Below are 15,780 nucleotides of genomic sequence, written 5' to 3' on the forward strand. Positions count from 1 at the left end.
AGGCTATTTCAAGCAAGGAGAGGTTGAGAAAAATCGGGTGGCATTGCACTGTAATAGTTTGTTGTATGTCCATCTCCTTATTAGTCCATGGGCAGATCACTGAGAGTAGGGACGGGTCTCAGTCATCTTTGTGCACCTGTTGGCTAGCACGGTGCCTCCAGTAGAATGGCCCTATAATAAACATTGTGATAATCAGCAGCCCATGCAATTCTCAACTTCCTTTACTCAACTGACAGGAACGCAACCCTAACTGGCTTGAGCAGAAACAATTTAAAGAGGGAGGAGTTTATTTGCTCATTAAAGTGGGAAATCTGAGGGCATGTTGGCTTCAGGCATATTTGGATCAAGGATCTCAACAAAGACTCTTCTTCTTTTGGCTCCATTTCCCTCTCTGCTGGATTCCTCATCAGATAAGATGTTTCCAGATAGTAGTCACTAGATGCTCTGGGCTTAGAGCCGAACAGGCTTAGAGTGCACTCAGCCTTCTCTCTGTGTATGTGTGTGTGTGTACATACACAATATACATACATATATACACATGTACATATATATACATGTATACACACAGATATACACACAGATATATACGCACAAATAATTTTTAGTGAACCCTCTGAGTGAGTTAGAAACATGGTCCATTTTCACTCTAAACAAAAGGATGTTCTCTTATGTAATCACAGCATGATGATCAAATAAAAAAATACAATGTCGAGTCCATACTATTACCACATACTACATCCCCATTTCATTTCCATCGATTGCTCCAATAATGGCCTTCTAGGTTTTCCCGCCCCCTTGCCCCCACCCATTCAGAATCCAACCCAGGATCCGGAATTCCGTTTAGTCAACACATGGTTCTCCTTTAACCTGGAAGCATTTCTTAGCTTTTCTCTGTCTTCCTCGACCGGGGCATTTTTGAAGTGTACGGAGCTGTTATTTTGGAAAAGGTCCCTCTCTTTGGGTTTGTCTGATGTGTCCACGTGCTCTTTTGCGAGCAGAATTTTAATCCTTGGGAAGGTGATGGCTTTTTCATTAGACACCTCATATAACATTGCTCCAAGCCTTCGGTTTCTGTGAACTCATGGAAGTGGGCTTTGAAGGAAGCCCATCCAAGTTTCCTGTGCTCCTGGCTCGTGGTTTCATGATGCTCGTTGGCCAAGCTTTTATGGGTGCTGGGTTTTCAAAGGCCGTGTGACTTTGTAGAGCTACCTTAAGCCCACGGGCCATTTTAGGTCATCTTCGGCTCCGAGCGCTTCCATAAATCTGCTGCCAGGTTTGGGTCCCTCTTAAGATTTGTTCAGGAAGGCAGCCTTCCTGTAAAAACATAAAAGTCTTTGGTCCCCTTTATTTAACCATTTACACTCGAACCATGACCACTGCTCCATATTCCGACCTGTCTGAATACACTTCACACCCTCGGATCCATTCCAGTCATTGAGGTTTTACTCACGGGCTGCACTGACACGGACGACAGTGAAGCTATGAAGCAATTTTTCGTTAAATCAGATCGCTCTTATTCTCAGAGCCCCGAGTGTTCTCATCCATAAATAGGAGGCAATAACATTACCTATTTCCTAGGTTGTTGGGGAATTAAATTTGCATGAAAGTCACAAAAGGCTCCAATCATGTTCTGTATCACCAAGGATTTGTATGTGTCCATGTGTCTCTATTTACCTCTCTCTATGGGGAGAGTGCATGCGTCACTGTGCAAATAAAGACCTGCCTGATTCTTCCTAAAACAGCATTTGAGAGAAAGCTGGGGACGAAGCAGCTAACGTTGAGTTGGGCGAGCCCCTTTCTCCTTTGTGGTTGACCAGCAGGACAGTAGAAGGTGAGCTTCTTGAGGACAAAGATGTTTATTGATTTTGTGACGTCAGCACCAAGGTACATTATGGGCACACAGTAGCCACTCTGCCAATATTTATTTAAATTAAAAGCCCCTGCTTGGTAGCCCTGGAGGTTGATTTCAGAATAAGGGGGGGTTAGAGCGTGAGATGGAGTCCAGGTCCGATAGCTCAGATCCCTGCCTGTTGAGCCTTTCCGTCCGTCCAGAGAAAGGGTGGAAAGGACGCTCTGGGCCCCAGAGCAGCGGGGCAGTAATGAAGCGCCACTATTGGAGCTGAAAGGGGCGCAGGGGAACAGCAGCGAACCGAGGCGGAGTAGATTAAGGCCAACGGGCTCTTGATCCGATTCACCCCTTATGATTCTAATTATACGCCATCTCCAGCTAGCGTGTTTCTCCCTGTGCCAGGCACCCCGCGAGCCTTATCTGTCATCCTGTCCATAATCCTACAAGGTGGGTGTTCGCAGCTTCATCTTCTCAGATAAAGTCATCGCGGCTGAGGAACAACCTCTTCAGGACTGACTTTCCTTCCCATTAAAAGGCCTGAATGCTTTGTTGTGGGTTAAGAGGAGCAAGTTTTCTCAGCTTTACACATGGACCACAGAGAGGAAGAGCGGCGATTTCCCGACATCTGGTGGCCCTCTGTCAGTGTGCGTTAAGTGTTCGACATGAATATCTTATTTAATCCTTTAATCCTCTCAGCAATCCTGGACGGGAGGCTCCAGGATGTCCATTTTGCAGAAGGGGAAACTGAGGCTCAGAAAACGGAGTGGCTTCCCCGTGGCCACCCGCGCCTGCCTGTCTAGGCTTGGAACCGTGACGGCCAAAGGCCCTTCACCAGGGTCCAGCCACTGAGCCGCATGAAAATGTGCTTTGCCGTTGAGAATCCTCGCACCTCCCACACGCCTCGGTATCGGGTTGTTTTTACACCGAGAGCCGCTCAAAGCATCACGGTCCCTTTTCCTCCATGTCAATGCAATGAGACGTCAGGGAGTGCCTGGGCCAGGAGGTGTTGCAATATCGGCAGCTACAGAAATGTTCACTGATGAACAAAATAGATCCAGAGACATGGAAGCATGGAACAGACGGAGGAATCTCAGAGAGAAGGTGGGGCTAGGAGGGGTGGGAAGAGATCAACCAAAGAACTTGTAAGCATATATGCATAACCCATATGGACACAGACAATAGGGTGGTGAAGGCCTGGGGCAGGAGATGTGGGCGGGCTAGAAGGGGGTCAATGGAGGGAAAAGGAGGGCATATGTAATACTTTCAACAATAAAGATTTAATTTAAAAAAAAAAGAAAGAAAAGTTCATTCAGTGGCCACGGGAATGCATTCTTCCAGGTAACTGTCCAGGGCCACTGAGATGCAGAAAGTGGGCTGTGGCTGGTGTGCATGCCCACCAGTCTGACGCCCTGGCCACCCACCTCCAAGCAGATGGTAATGACTTTCTCAGCCAGAATGTGGCCACAGAGATGAAAGGCTCTATTTAAGATTTCCCAACCCTTAAGCAAGCCACCTCGACGCTCGGGCCACCCTTTGAACTGCCTTCATAATCTAGCGGGAGAGGAACTATAAGTCAGCTCCGAGTCAGACTGCCCCCCATTAATGCTTAATCACCTCCCGGGGCCCTCTCGATATATTGCATCCCCTCATGGTGCGCTTTCTTTTCAGGGGTGTGAAAAGGGAAATAAGGCTTTGATATAAATAGAGACTAATATTCCTGGGAAGAGAGGATGTTGTGACCGCGATCCACGTGGGCTGTGCAAATATCTCCCCTCATTGGAACATGAATGGTTGCAGGTAAATGACAGAGGTCTCATAGGACATGATGGGTCGACACACTTCCCCTCATTGTCTCTTCACATAAATCGAGGCATGGCTACTTTATGAGCAAGGGGGGCGGGGGCTGGTGGGAAGCTGAGCCGGGACAGCCTACAGCTGCATTGTCATAAAACGGTGCCTAGATAGCGCCAGGTGTTCCAACCGACACCCTTGCTTGTGGGCTTTGAGCTGCTGAAGACCTTTTACAATCTCCGCTTCGTTCGCTGTCCCTTTCCAGACACTTCCTCGGGAATACAGCGGGAGTGGGCGTCTCTTTCCAAAGAGACGGGTCCAACCTCTCCCCAGAGACGTGAACGGGGTGATCTGCAGCCGAGCTTTTGGGGGTTTGTCTCACTCAAGTCGCAGGTTCAAGGATGCACACTGCATGTGTGCGTGCGTGTGTGTGTGTGTGTGTGCGCGCGCGTGTGCGCCAAATCTGTTCTTCAAAACTAGGATCAAAGCAAATGTCCAGGGCAACAACGGTTGTGTGTGTGTGTGTGTGTGTGTGTGTGTGCGCGTGTGTGTGTAGGTAACTATTAGTTATGGAGCCCTCACTAGGCTGCAGCGGCCTGGCACTTCCTGTGGCCACTTAACCATCTCCCGAATCCACTGAGGTGAGTCCTGAAGTTATCTTGATTTTAGCCGTGAAGACACTGAGGCTCAGGGAGTGGGTCAGCCTACCAAGGCCACACAGTCTGAGACTGTCAGTGCGGGGACTGGGGCCCAGGTCTGTGGACTGGGAACCGCAGGACGCTGCTCATCGGTGCCGTGCCAGTCGCCTTCCTGTGCCATGGGCCACTTCCTATAATTCGTATCACACCTTTCCTCTCCCATCAGGCCCACGTGACAGCTGAGGAAGTGGAGGCTCAGAGGGAGTAAGTAATTCATTAGGGGCAGCGACAGGCATCAGGTCCTTTGCTATTTTTTTCTTCTTCCCAGAATGCCTGTCACGTAGGCCTTGCCCTCAGGATGTCCCTCTGACCCATGGCCGTGGATTTCAGTTGCCCGGGTGCTGGAAACATGCTCTGTGGGTGAGCACAGCGGTACAATCCCCGTGCTATGGGTTGAACTGTGTCTCCCCCCAAACCCCTCAAATTCACACATGGAAGTCCTAACTCCTGAGACTTCAGAATGTGACGTTTATTTGGAGACAGGCCTTTGTGGTGACAATGACGTTAGAATGAGGTCATTCGGGTGGCCCCAATTCAATAGGACTGGTGTCTTTATAACAGGGAGGAATTTGGATACGGATATGCCACAGGGAGAACTCCATGATGACAGAGATCAGGGCGTGGTGTCTCCAAGGCGAAGAACGCCCAAGAGTGCCAGCAAGCTTCTAGAAGCTGGAGAGGGGCATGGGACCAACCTTGGAGGAGCCAACCCTGCCCACACCTCGGCTTCAGACCAGCCTCTCAAACTGTGAGATCACGAACTTCTGCTGTTTGAGCCACTCGGCGCATGCAGATGGTCACAGCAGCGCAAGGATAATAACACCGCCTGGGAGGGAAGGGAGGCTGAGGATGGCCCTGAGGAGACACGCATTCCACACGCGACTGGTCCTCACTGCAGGCGGTACCTTCTGCAGCGGCCACATCTGTGCCTCTGGTGGCCACGGGCGGTTCAGAGTGGCTCCGTTCAAACCGCCCCTCCCTGGAGCAAGCCGGAGGACATGCCTGATTAGAGTCAGGATTCTCTCCACTTGAAAAGAGCGGCTTGAATTTTTACTAGCGCATCTGGGAGCAGACGCCGTGCAAGATGCTTACCAGCAGCCATGTGCACATGGAAAGGATCACGGAGGCACACGTCTATATCTGCTCATTTCTAGTCACAGGTTAAATATCAATTACAGATCTCGGCCAGCGGCTGCACCAAATGAATCACAATAGCTAACATTTATGGGTCACTCGCCTGGTGCTTTCCCAGTATTATCTCATTCAAACCCTCGCAACAATTCTACGAGGGACACAATTATGATCCCCTTTTTACACGTGGGAAAACGCACTCCTAGGGATATCAGGCACTTGCCCGTTTGGGCAGGCTCTTCCTGGTGTAGTGAGACGGTGGCCGGCAACATGAGGCTTTCCATTCTTAAAACTACGGCTTTCTTACTTATCTAAGGCCAGAGGTCCTCTCTCCCCGTTGTGTCTGGCCAAAGTCCCACAATAACTTCTGATTGGATAGAATTTGAACACATGACTACTGTTGAACCAATCGTGGTGGCAGGGGATGGACTATGCTAATTGGCCATCTACTGGGTAATGAGAGTGAGGAGGGGTTGATTCCCAGGAAAAATTGGGGTGCTGTAACTGGAGGAGAAAATGGACACTGTCCACTGTGACAACTTGCGCTATGGAAAAAGCCCCCTCGTGTTTCTCAGAAGGACCACTCATCCTGCTTCACTAAACCCAGGCCTGTGTGTATTTAGATTAACCAGGACATTGTTTCAGTCTAACCAGGCCTTACAGGAATCTCCCTCACTTCTTGTCCTCTCCAGTTTCCATGGTTGGAAGTTGGAAGCACCCATCTATTTCTGATGCTTTAAAGAACCAACCTTTGAAATTAAAGCCAGGGCTTGAACTTTTGCAACTAAAGCCTTAAAACTCCTTCCCTTGGCCAAACCTGGAAGGTGGGGATAGTCGGGGCTGGATTCAGCTCAAGGCTCTGTATCAGTTATCAACCGCCACAATCATGCTTCGTAACAAATACCCACCAACAACATTTATTTTTGCTAATGAGACTATGGGTTAGCTGTCTGCATCTGCCAATTGGGGCTTACTTAGGTGCTTGTGATCACCTGCAGGCCAGCTGCAGCCATCTGGCGGCTTTTCTGATCTTGGCTGGGCTTTCTTACTTATCTAAGCCTTTGGCTGGGCCAACAGGGCCGACTCAGCTCTGTCACCCTCCAGCAGGCCAGCACAGCTGTAAACCGAGAAAAGGATGAGAGAGTAGAAATGCACACTGTGTCAGGTTGGTTACTGTCCCATGGCCAAAGCAAGACACAGGGGCCAAGTTCAGAGTCACATGGGAGGGGCTCCTCAAGGACGTGGGCATAAGGTAAAACCACGTACATGATATCGTTTCTTTTGTTTATTTGTTAATCCTCCCCCGGGGATATTTTTCCATTGATTTTCAGAGAGAGTAGAAGAGAGAGGGAAAGATAGAGAGAAATATCGATGTGAGAGAAACAAATTGATTGGTTGCCCGCTGCACGCACCCCAACCAGGGCACAGGCCGGGGAGGAGCTTGCAACCGGGGTATGTGCCCTTGACTGGAATGGAACCCCAGATCCTTAGGTCCACAGGCCGACACTCTGTCCACTGAGCCAAACCGACTAGGGCATGATGTCATTTTTATTTCCCCTCACACCACCACCTGAGGCTGGTATTCCTCTGAGACCCATTGTACAGATTGAGATACTAAGGCTGAGATGGGTGAAGAGACTTGCTCAGTTTCCACTACCAGGAAGTGACAAGGTCTGGATTTTAGCTAGTGGCAATGTCTGGGGGCTGCACCCCCCCCCCCCCAGCTTCCTCCCTAAGCCATTTCCACTCCAGTTCTTTGCTCTCTGCATAGCTCCTGGCCACAGGTTGGGTCTAGACCTGCTCTAAACATAATATAATACAAGTAATAGAATACAAGAAAGTCCTTCTCTACATGCCCGCGAGAGAGAAGCAGGGAGGCTCCTGCGAGGGCTCCTTTAAGCTGACTTTCCTCCGAGCTCCAGAAACCGCCCCTCCCGCTGGAGCCCAGGTGCCCTCCCTGCCCCTGGGAGCCTCGGCCCAGGGGAGCCGGGAGGCCAGGGGCCGGGCGGCAGTCCAGTGAGATCAGCTAGAAACAGCTCTTTCTTTTCTGCCGGTGACGGGTCCACACCCTGGGTGCATACATTCTTTCTTTTATTTTTATTATTATTACAGCTCAGGGTCTAGCTTGGGCCATAAATGGATTTAAGAGGCTGCTAGAGTATAGAATTTAATATAGTTGGCACCATTAAATAGTGGCATAGCGAACTCACTTGGGGAAATCCGGACCCCTCCCTCCCCACCACCCCTCTTCCTCACCCCTCTCACCTCCCTCCTGATCCCAAGGCTTCCTGGAAAAGGTCTGGTGGGCCCGTCCTCACGGGGGGGGGGGGGGGGGGCGGGGGGGGGCGGGGGAGGCAGGGGGGAGGGCTCTAGAGCTGAAGGAAGAAGGCCAGGGAGGACACACCTTTTCCGGGGTGTCTGCAGCCCTGGGGGAGAGGGCACTGGGCAAATGACCAATTAGGGACACTTGGGAGGTGGGACAGACCTTTCTAGATAAGCGTGGTTTTTATCAGCCTATAAAAATACCGCTTTCACTTATCTGCCCGCTCCTTCTCCAGGCTCCTGGGAACAGATGGAGGGGGACGAAGCATGGCCCAGAGGGCAAGGGAGGGATGGCCGGGGCGGGGGCCCCTGGGCAGGGACGGAGGAGGCAGCTCAGGCTTCGAGGCTCCCCAAGTCCAAAACCTGCCGCAGGGCTTTGTTCTCTCCAAACCCATCACCATTCAGACGTTTGCTCTGAGGTCTTCGGCGTCGCGCCTTTCATTGGCTCCTGATAGATGTTTTGACTGTGTCTCCACCTCTTGGGCTCTGAGTCCATCTGTTATCATACCTTTATGTTTTACTCAATAAATATTTATCTATGCTGACTATGTGAAAGGGACGAACGCCATGTGTGGCTCAGTGGATAGAGCATCGGCCCATGGGTGGACTGAAAGCTCCCAGGTTCCATTCCGGTCAAGGGCATGAACCTCGGTTGCAGGCTGGACCCTGGCCCTTGTCGGGGCATGTGCAGGAGGCAACCAATCCATGTGTCTCTTTCACACCGGTGTCCCTCTGTCGCTCCACCTCCCTTCCATCCTCTCTAAAGGTCAGTGGGAAAAGCATTTGAGGGTGGTGAAGGCTGTGGGGGGGGGGGTGTCCAGCAATCGTGCGGTGTGGTCTGCATGGGGCAGAAGATGGGGTTCCAGACCCGGCTCTGTTCTAAAGTCTCGGGGGACTCGGGCAGTTCCCTTCCCTGTCTATCTCTGTGTCTCTAGAACTCCGTTTCCCCGTGTGTGGAATTGAAGAGTTGGACTAGATGAACTAGTTGTTGAGGCTCACTCGGGTCCTGCCCTCTGGGATGGGCCTGTGTCAAAGTCCAGGCGTGACAGTTGGCGAGGGGACGGGTTCCGGAGACGGGCTTCTCCCTCGCCAACTGCAAAAACCCACAGGCCCTTCTACCTCCTGAACCGGCGACTCCCAGCCTGGGTGGGGCTGTTGAATCGAGGGGCTCTCTCCAGGGGAACCTCACCATGCCATTGGTGAATAATTTCCAGCCGAGTGCGTCCGTGGGCCAGGCTGCAGGAGAGGAGCTGTGAGGGTCCAAGGGGCCCGTGGACCCCCTGACTGAATGCAGATCACCCAGGAGCGCTTGTGAACGTGACCGTGCAGAGGAGCATGTGTGTGCGTGCAGGCACACATGGCTCGTGCGTGTGACTCACGGTGAGTGAGGCTTTCTGTGCGTGACTGTGGGCAGCGTGGCTGCTTGTGATGGTGTGTGACTGAGTGAATGCCTGCATATGGGCAGGCGTGAGCCTGTGGGCGGCTGTGTGACCGCGGGGTGTGTGTGTCTGACTCCGTGTGGCAGGTGGGTGTGTGTCTGTGACGAGGAGTATGGGAGTGTGCGTGTGCGTGTGAGACAGTCAGTGAGTGTGTGTCCGTGCATGTGTGGTGATGAGTATGGCCAGCGCCGTGTGCCACAAAATGAGCATGCTTACATATGTAGGGGGTGGCCCTGATTGTGTGTGAGACAGGATCGTGCATGGCTGTGCATGGCTGTGTGTGCCAAGAGTGACTCCCTAGTGGTTGGGTCTGGGACACCTTGCTGCTTGACCCCTGGGGGACAGAGGCTGTGACAGTGGTGTCAGCAAGGGCCCAGGACACAGGGCGCAGGCCAGCCAGCTGCCTCCCAGCTACCAGGGCACAGGAGGTAGGAATCAGAGCCCGGCTGCTCCCAGGCGGGGCTGGTGGGGGATGGACTCAGTGGCCCAGTGAGAGCTGCTCCCCCTGGCCTCCCCCTGGTGTTTACACAGCCCACCAGGCCCATGGACTTGGGGACAAGGCCAGAGGCTGTCTGGGGGTGAGGACTGCAGCACCTGATTGCTTGGGACCCGGAGTCCACCTGTCCTGGGGCAGGTGCGCACGCACAGGGTGCTGGGCAGTGGCTGGGTGTGCCTGCGCATTCATCCCCCCCTCCCCCCCACCCCGCCCCCCCGCACTCTGCCTCCTGTCAAGTGTGGCCGGGCCCTTTTCTTTTTCTCAATTTTATTTTGCACGGGTTTCGGGTGTACAGCTTAGTGGTGAGACAGTCATACATGTTGCACAGTGATCCCCTGATATTTCCAGTCCCCACCTGGCACCCGCCGTACACGGCTATGGCCATATTATTGACCACACGCCCCTGCTTTACTGATGCGTCCAGACTGTCAGGGTGTGGGGGCTTCCCCCGAGGGCTGGGGGTGGGGAGGGAGGGGGTTTCTTTTATGACACTGTCTCCTCCACTCCCAGGCACCTTTTGCCCAGTTCCCAGGAAGTGACTGTGGAATTTGTTTCCAAATATAGCGCCCGGTGGCCTGGGAGCCTGTAGACAGCCCCCGTGGCCTCCCGTCTGCGCAGCACGACTCCGGCTGCCTTCCTGGAGGCCGGGCCGCGGGTGCCCGCGTGGCGCTGTCGGTGAAATAATAATCATAAAAGCGGCTAATAAAAGCAGAGGGGAGTTGAACACGGGGTTAGGAGCCCAGGGCACCGTCTGACCTGTGGTGATGCTTGGGTGGTGGCTGCCCTGACGCACACGGGCATTCCACAGCCCGACACGGACCCACACAGGCCCGAGCCACACACGCGGGCTCGTATGTACAGCGCAGACTCGCAGATGTTTTTGCACAAGGAGGCGCACGGGAAAATCCATAGCTACTTTAAATGCCCACACTCCAGGAAGGACACACAATGACATGCACACAGACTCCCAGACAGCAGCGGGGCACCCCAAGTCCCTGCTCAGAGGACACACTGGCACCATAGAGACTGGAGGACAGTGTGAACTTAAAAATTATGTTTTATTCATTTCAGAGAGGAAGGGAGAGGGGGATGGAAACATCAATGATGAGAGAGAATCATTGATCAGCTGCCTCCTACACGCCCCACACTGGGTATCAAGCCCGCAACCTGGACATGTGCCCTGACCGGGAATTGAACCGTGATCTCCTGGTTCAGAGGTGGATGCTCAACCACTGAGCCACGCCCACCGGGCGACAGGGTCATATTGAGCCACATAGAAGGAGTCACACAGCCAACTCTCTGCCTCTCGCGGTGCTGAGCAGGACCTGGAGCTGAGTCTCAGGGTAGAGGCTGGGGGTGGGGGTGGGGATTGCGTGGTCCTGAGCGTGGGTTGGGTGCTGTGGGTCAGGCACCACTGCTGGGCCTCACACTCACCAGGGCGCACTAGGAAATCAATTGGGCCCTTGGCAGAGCTATTGTTGGCGAGCTGGAGCCAGAAGAAAGCCCCAAAACAGAATCTGGTGTCCTGGCCTGTGTCCTGGGGGAGGAGGTGTGGAGGCCCCTGGTGAGCCTGGAGGTGGGGCAGCCTCAGAGGAAGCACGTTCTGCATGGGGTGGGGGTGGGGGTGGAGGTGGTAGTCGGGAAGAATCAACCCCTGGAAGACCAGCTCTGGCTGGTCCCTGGTAGAGGAAACAGAAGAGAGGAAGTTAAAGAGCGGGGACCCCTGGAGCCTCCCTTTGGGACCCTACTCCCAGGTTTGGATCTCAGAGTCCCCCACCTTCCCTTCTCAACCTGGACCGTGGCAGCCAGCGCCGCACCAGGAGCCAGCGTGGGAGGGGTGTGCCCTGCTGCTGTGACAAACAAGCAACAGGAAGAAGAATTTGGAAGAGGGACAACAAGAGAACATGACTGTGAGTCTTCAGGCCCGGCGCCAGGCACAGGTCCCTCTGGGTCCCAAGCCTGGAGCCCCTACGGGCTCTGGGACCTGGAGGCAGTGGGACTCCACCGGCTCAGAAAGCGCATCACATGGCCTGCTCCCTCCACCCTGAGAACCCTGAGTCCGGGAACTGCGCCCAGGACCCTGCAGGCCGTCCATCCCAGTGAGGCCCTACACCTCCCAGCGCTGACCTTCGCAGGCTGAGCCCACAGCCACCTGCCCACCCCACTGGGAAGCGCTGGGCTCCCTTTCAGCCTCTACCTGAAGACACAAAGCCTAGGCCCTAGGGGGTGGGGAGAAGCTGGGAGCACTTCCGGCAGAGGCTGTGCGACTAGTCAAGTCCTCGCCCTCTCTGAGCCTAATTCATCCAGAGCCACATGAGTGAGTGAGCGGCACCTGCTGCACAGCTGCGGCCGCCAGGACGGTAGCTGTTATTGCACCTCCAATGCCAACTGGTTTTTGAGCCTCAAATGCTCACATTTCCCTTGGTGGCTGTGTAGACACGGACAGGGCTCTTCTGAGAATATTAATGCAAGGTGCTGGGGAGGGAAGGAGACAGGGGTCTTGAGTTGAGGTGGAGGGAACCTCTGTAAGCTGTGGGCAGGGGCAGGGGCAGCACAGGCCAGCCCAGGGCTTTGGGGGACATGAGAGGGCCCACTGGAAGCAGAGGGAAGGAGGCTGAGTGTTGTCTTTCCTGGCCAGTCTGCAGATGAATGGGGTAGGACTCGGGGTAGGACCCCAAAAGAGGAGTCACTCCCATCCCATGGCCAAAGGCCTCTGCAGCACCCAGGCCGGGACCCCTTCTTTCTCTGCCCCCTCACTGGCACCCTCAATCCCTGCCACGCTGGTCAGCCCGAGCTGGTCAGCACCCTGGTCTTTCTCAGAGCTCTCTGCCTCCAAAATGCCAACTACATTGTCCACTGTCCGTCCCCCTGTCCTCCTGCAGGTTCAAGAAGAAAGAAGTGCACCCCCCAAATATCCTTTCACTGCTGTTTCTAGTGCATCCTCACGCGGACAGGTTTTCTCTAGAAGGAAATGGAGTGCAATTTATTCTTTCCCGCAATAGACCTCGCAGACATGGATGCCGCCAGCTTCCTTGACCTTCCTTGTTCAAGGAAGAGGTTATTCCAGGCAAGGTCGGACAGACACAGAAGGGGGAGTCTGGGGGCGGATGGGGGTGGGCAGCCATGTGAAGAGATGCAGGGACTCCTGCGTCCCAGGTGCCCAGCCCAGGCCCATGCAGCTCCCCCCCGCTACCCAGGTCAGCGCTCTGAACTCTAGGCAGGGCTTTCTCTCAGGATCTGAACTTCTCTCAGAGATTGTACTAAATCTCGATTTTCTCCTCTGTTGAAAAAAGAGGGAGTTTTTCTGCCCCCGCCTGTGGAACCTACTTCGGGGGCCTCTGAACAGCCCGCAGCCCCAGGGTCAGCGCCTTGCAGGCCTCAGGACATGCCCCCAAAGTGCTAGCTGGTCCCCGGGGTGCGCGCGGTTGTCCGACAGAGCTCTGAGGTTGCCATGGTGACCAGCAAACCCAGGGTCCTCCCGGAAACATCCCCAGGAGCTTTTCCACTGGGAACCTGTCCGTTGCACCCAGTGTTTTCCCGGTGTGACTGTGGCCGGGATGCGCGTGTCTGGGGTCCCCCTGTTCCGGACCCTTCTGTCGCAGCTGCCCCCCTGCAGGCCGGAAACCCGGGCTGAAAGGGAAGAAAAATTAGAGGTCTCGACCGAGCAATCGTTTTGGTGACGGATCCCTCCAGTTTGGGGTTTGGCCGCCCTCCGCACCCGCACCCCCACCCGCCTCCCTTCACCTCCTTAACGTCATTACTAGAGTTTTCACTCGCAGCTCCAGGAGGGCTGGCCGCCTCCATCCGCCCCCTTCCCAGTGCGCTGGGCCTGTAACCTCCTAACCAGCAAGTTTCTCCCCAAAGAGAGGGGTGCGGGTGGGTGTCAGCCGGCAGGTTAAGCTGGCCATCCCAGCGTCAATACAACAGCTTGTTAGGCTCTCTCGACCCAGGGCGACCCAAGTCCGAAAAGCCCCGGGCAGATGGTGTGAATTTCCAAAACCACCGGTCTGGCTCGTTTTGGCCATGAATGTCCCCGAGGCCGCGGGTTCCTGGGGAGACAGGGAGCTGCGCTTTCTTACGGGGCAATGAGCCTCACCGTCCGACCGCCTTTGTTTGCTTTGCCGCTCTGAGTTCTGACTCTGCGGTGTAGACAGAAAGGAACCATGGCCCCCAAACCCCTTACACAAAGCGCTTTATGAAACCTCGGATCGAATTCTCCCCGGTGGGGACGCCGTGCTCGCCGGCTGGGGCTGGCTGGAAAGAGGCCGGCGAGCAGCCAGCACTGGAGGCGCAGTTTCATCTCTGGTTTTGAATCCGGCCCTTTGAGCAAGCTTAACACGTGTGGATTTAATTTCCCTCTCTTTCTTGCTCTCTTTTCTCCCCCCCCCCCCTTATGAGGGAACAAGAAAAATAGTCTGCCGTGTCGACAGCGCGACACCGTTCCCTTTGCCAAAGAAAATTTGTCTTTCCAGAGCCCCGAGAGCAGCGGGCCCCCAAGTTTCCATTGCGCCCTCCTGTTGAGGGCGGGGGTCTCTAGACAGGCCCCCCGCCTGCACCCCAGACCTGGAGTCTCTATCTTCCCGGGTCACAGCCTGGAATTCTGTGTATTTCCCCCCTCAACTTGGAGGCCGAGGGGATGTGCTGGCCACGCAGACGTGGTGGCTACACCCTGAGATCCTTCTAGTTTCGGGGAGGCAGATGTGGCCGGAGTTCTCAGGCTCAGCTCAGCACACGGGACGGGCGGCTCCACGCTCTCTCAGCTCAAGACCCGCACCCTTCTCCCCGCTGGAGACGCCCAGATTGGAGGGGCAAGAAGAGCGCTCCGTTGCACCCCCAGCTCAGCTCGTTCGCGCCGGCTATCCCAGTTGGGCCCCCGGAACCACGTTCCGTTTCCATTTCTCATTTCATGAACTAGATCGAGGGACAAAAACCTCATCCGCCAAACTTGGGGAGCGGGAGGCACATTTCCAAAGCACAGGCAACAACACCAACGGGCACGATGTTACGTGAAATAAGTAGCAGTAATAATTGCGGAAATATTGGAGAAATGTGGGTATTAAAATAACACCACAGCCCGTCTCCTTCTCAAATACATCCGGTCAGAAGGGGGGAAGTGAGGCACAGAAGGAGACGCTGGGAAGTCAGAGACTGCAGCCCTGGAAAAAATATAATGGAGCCAGATTTAACTAGGCAGGAGGGAAAGTGAGCCCCTGAGAAACCAGGGACATTCCCACCCTCCGTCTGACCCTCTCTTTCGAAAAATGAGTTGGTCAAAGTTTAGTTTTGTCATCATTTCTATTGTTGTTATTCGGATTAATTTTCCCAGCCCCGAGCGCACTTCTCCCTACTTCTCTCCTTCCGTGGAGACCTGAGTCAGGCAGGGACCGCAGGGAGAGCCGCAGAGATGGGGCGGATTCTTAAGCGAGTTCTCTTTGGAGAGAAGATGGTGACTTTCTCACAAAAACAAAACAAAACAAACAACTAGGCAAGACTAAAGGCAAAAAAAAAAAAAGGTCAACAGCAGCCGGTCCTCGCTTTTGTTTTGGTTTTGACTTTGTAAGTAGGAACCCCGTTCTCCTGCCCACAGCAGTATCAGGACCAGGGCAGGAACGCTGTGAAACGAGGAAGACAGATTTGGGGAGCAGACGGCGCTGGCGGGTCAGGGTTGGGAACACAGCCCTGGCCGGAGGAGGGGATGTGAGCTGGCAGCCTTTTCCCAGTTACTGCCCCGTGACTGGGGGAAGAAGCAATATTCTCCCATCTCTCCCGTCTTCTTCTCCCTCTCCCGGCGCGGCCTCCAGCGCCCGAGGGAAAGGGGCCTGGGCCGAGCTGGTGGGGTCCTTTGTGAGTGTGCGGGGCGCGTGTGGGCCTCGAACCAGGGAGTGGGGAGAAGGGAGTGGAATGGAAAGGGACTCGCCTCGCTCCGGTTTCGCCTTCCCATCCTTCCCATCGCAGCCCCGGCGGGACCCAGGCCTCGGCTTCCGGCCCCCCTCGGCCCAGAGGTCAAACAGCAGCTCATTTCCAGGCTGCGGGTCTAGGGCCTCAGGTTGCGCC

The sequence above is a fragment of the Myotis nattereri genome, assembly GCF_964212035.1.
Source record: "Myotis nattereri genome assembly, chromosome: 19".
Taxonomy (NCBI): Eukaryota; Metazoa; Chordata; class Mammalia; order Chiroptera; family Vespertilionidae; genus Myotis; species Myotis nattereri.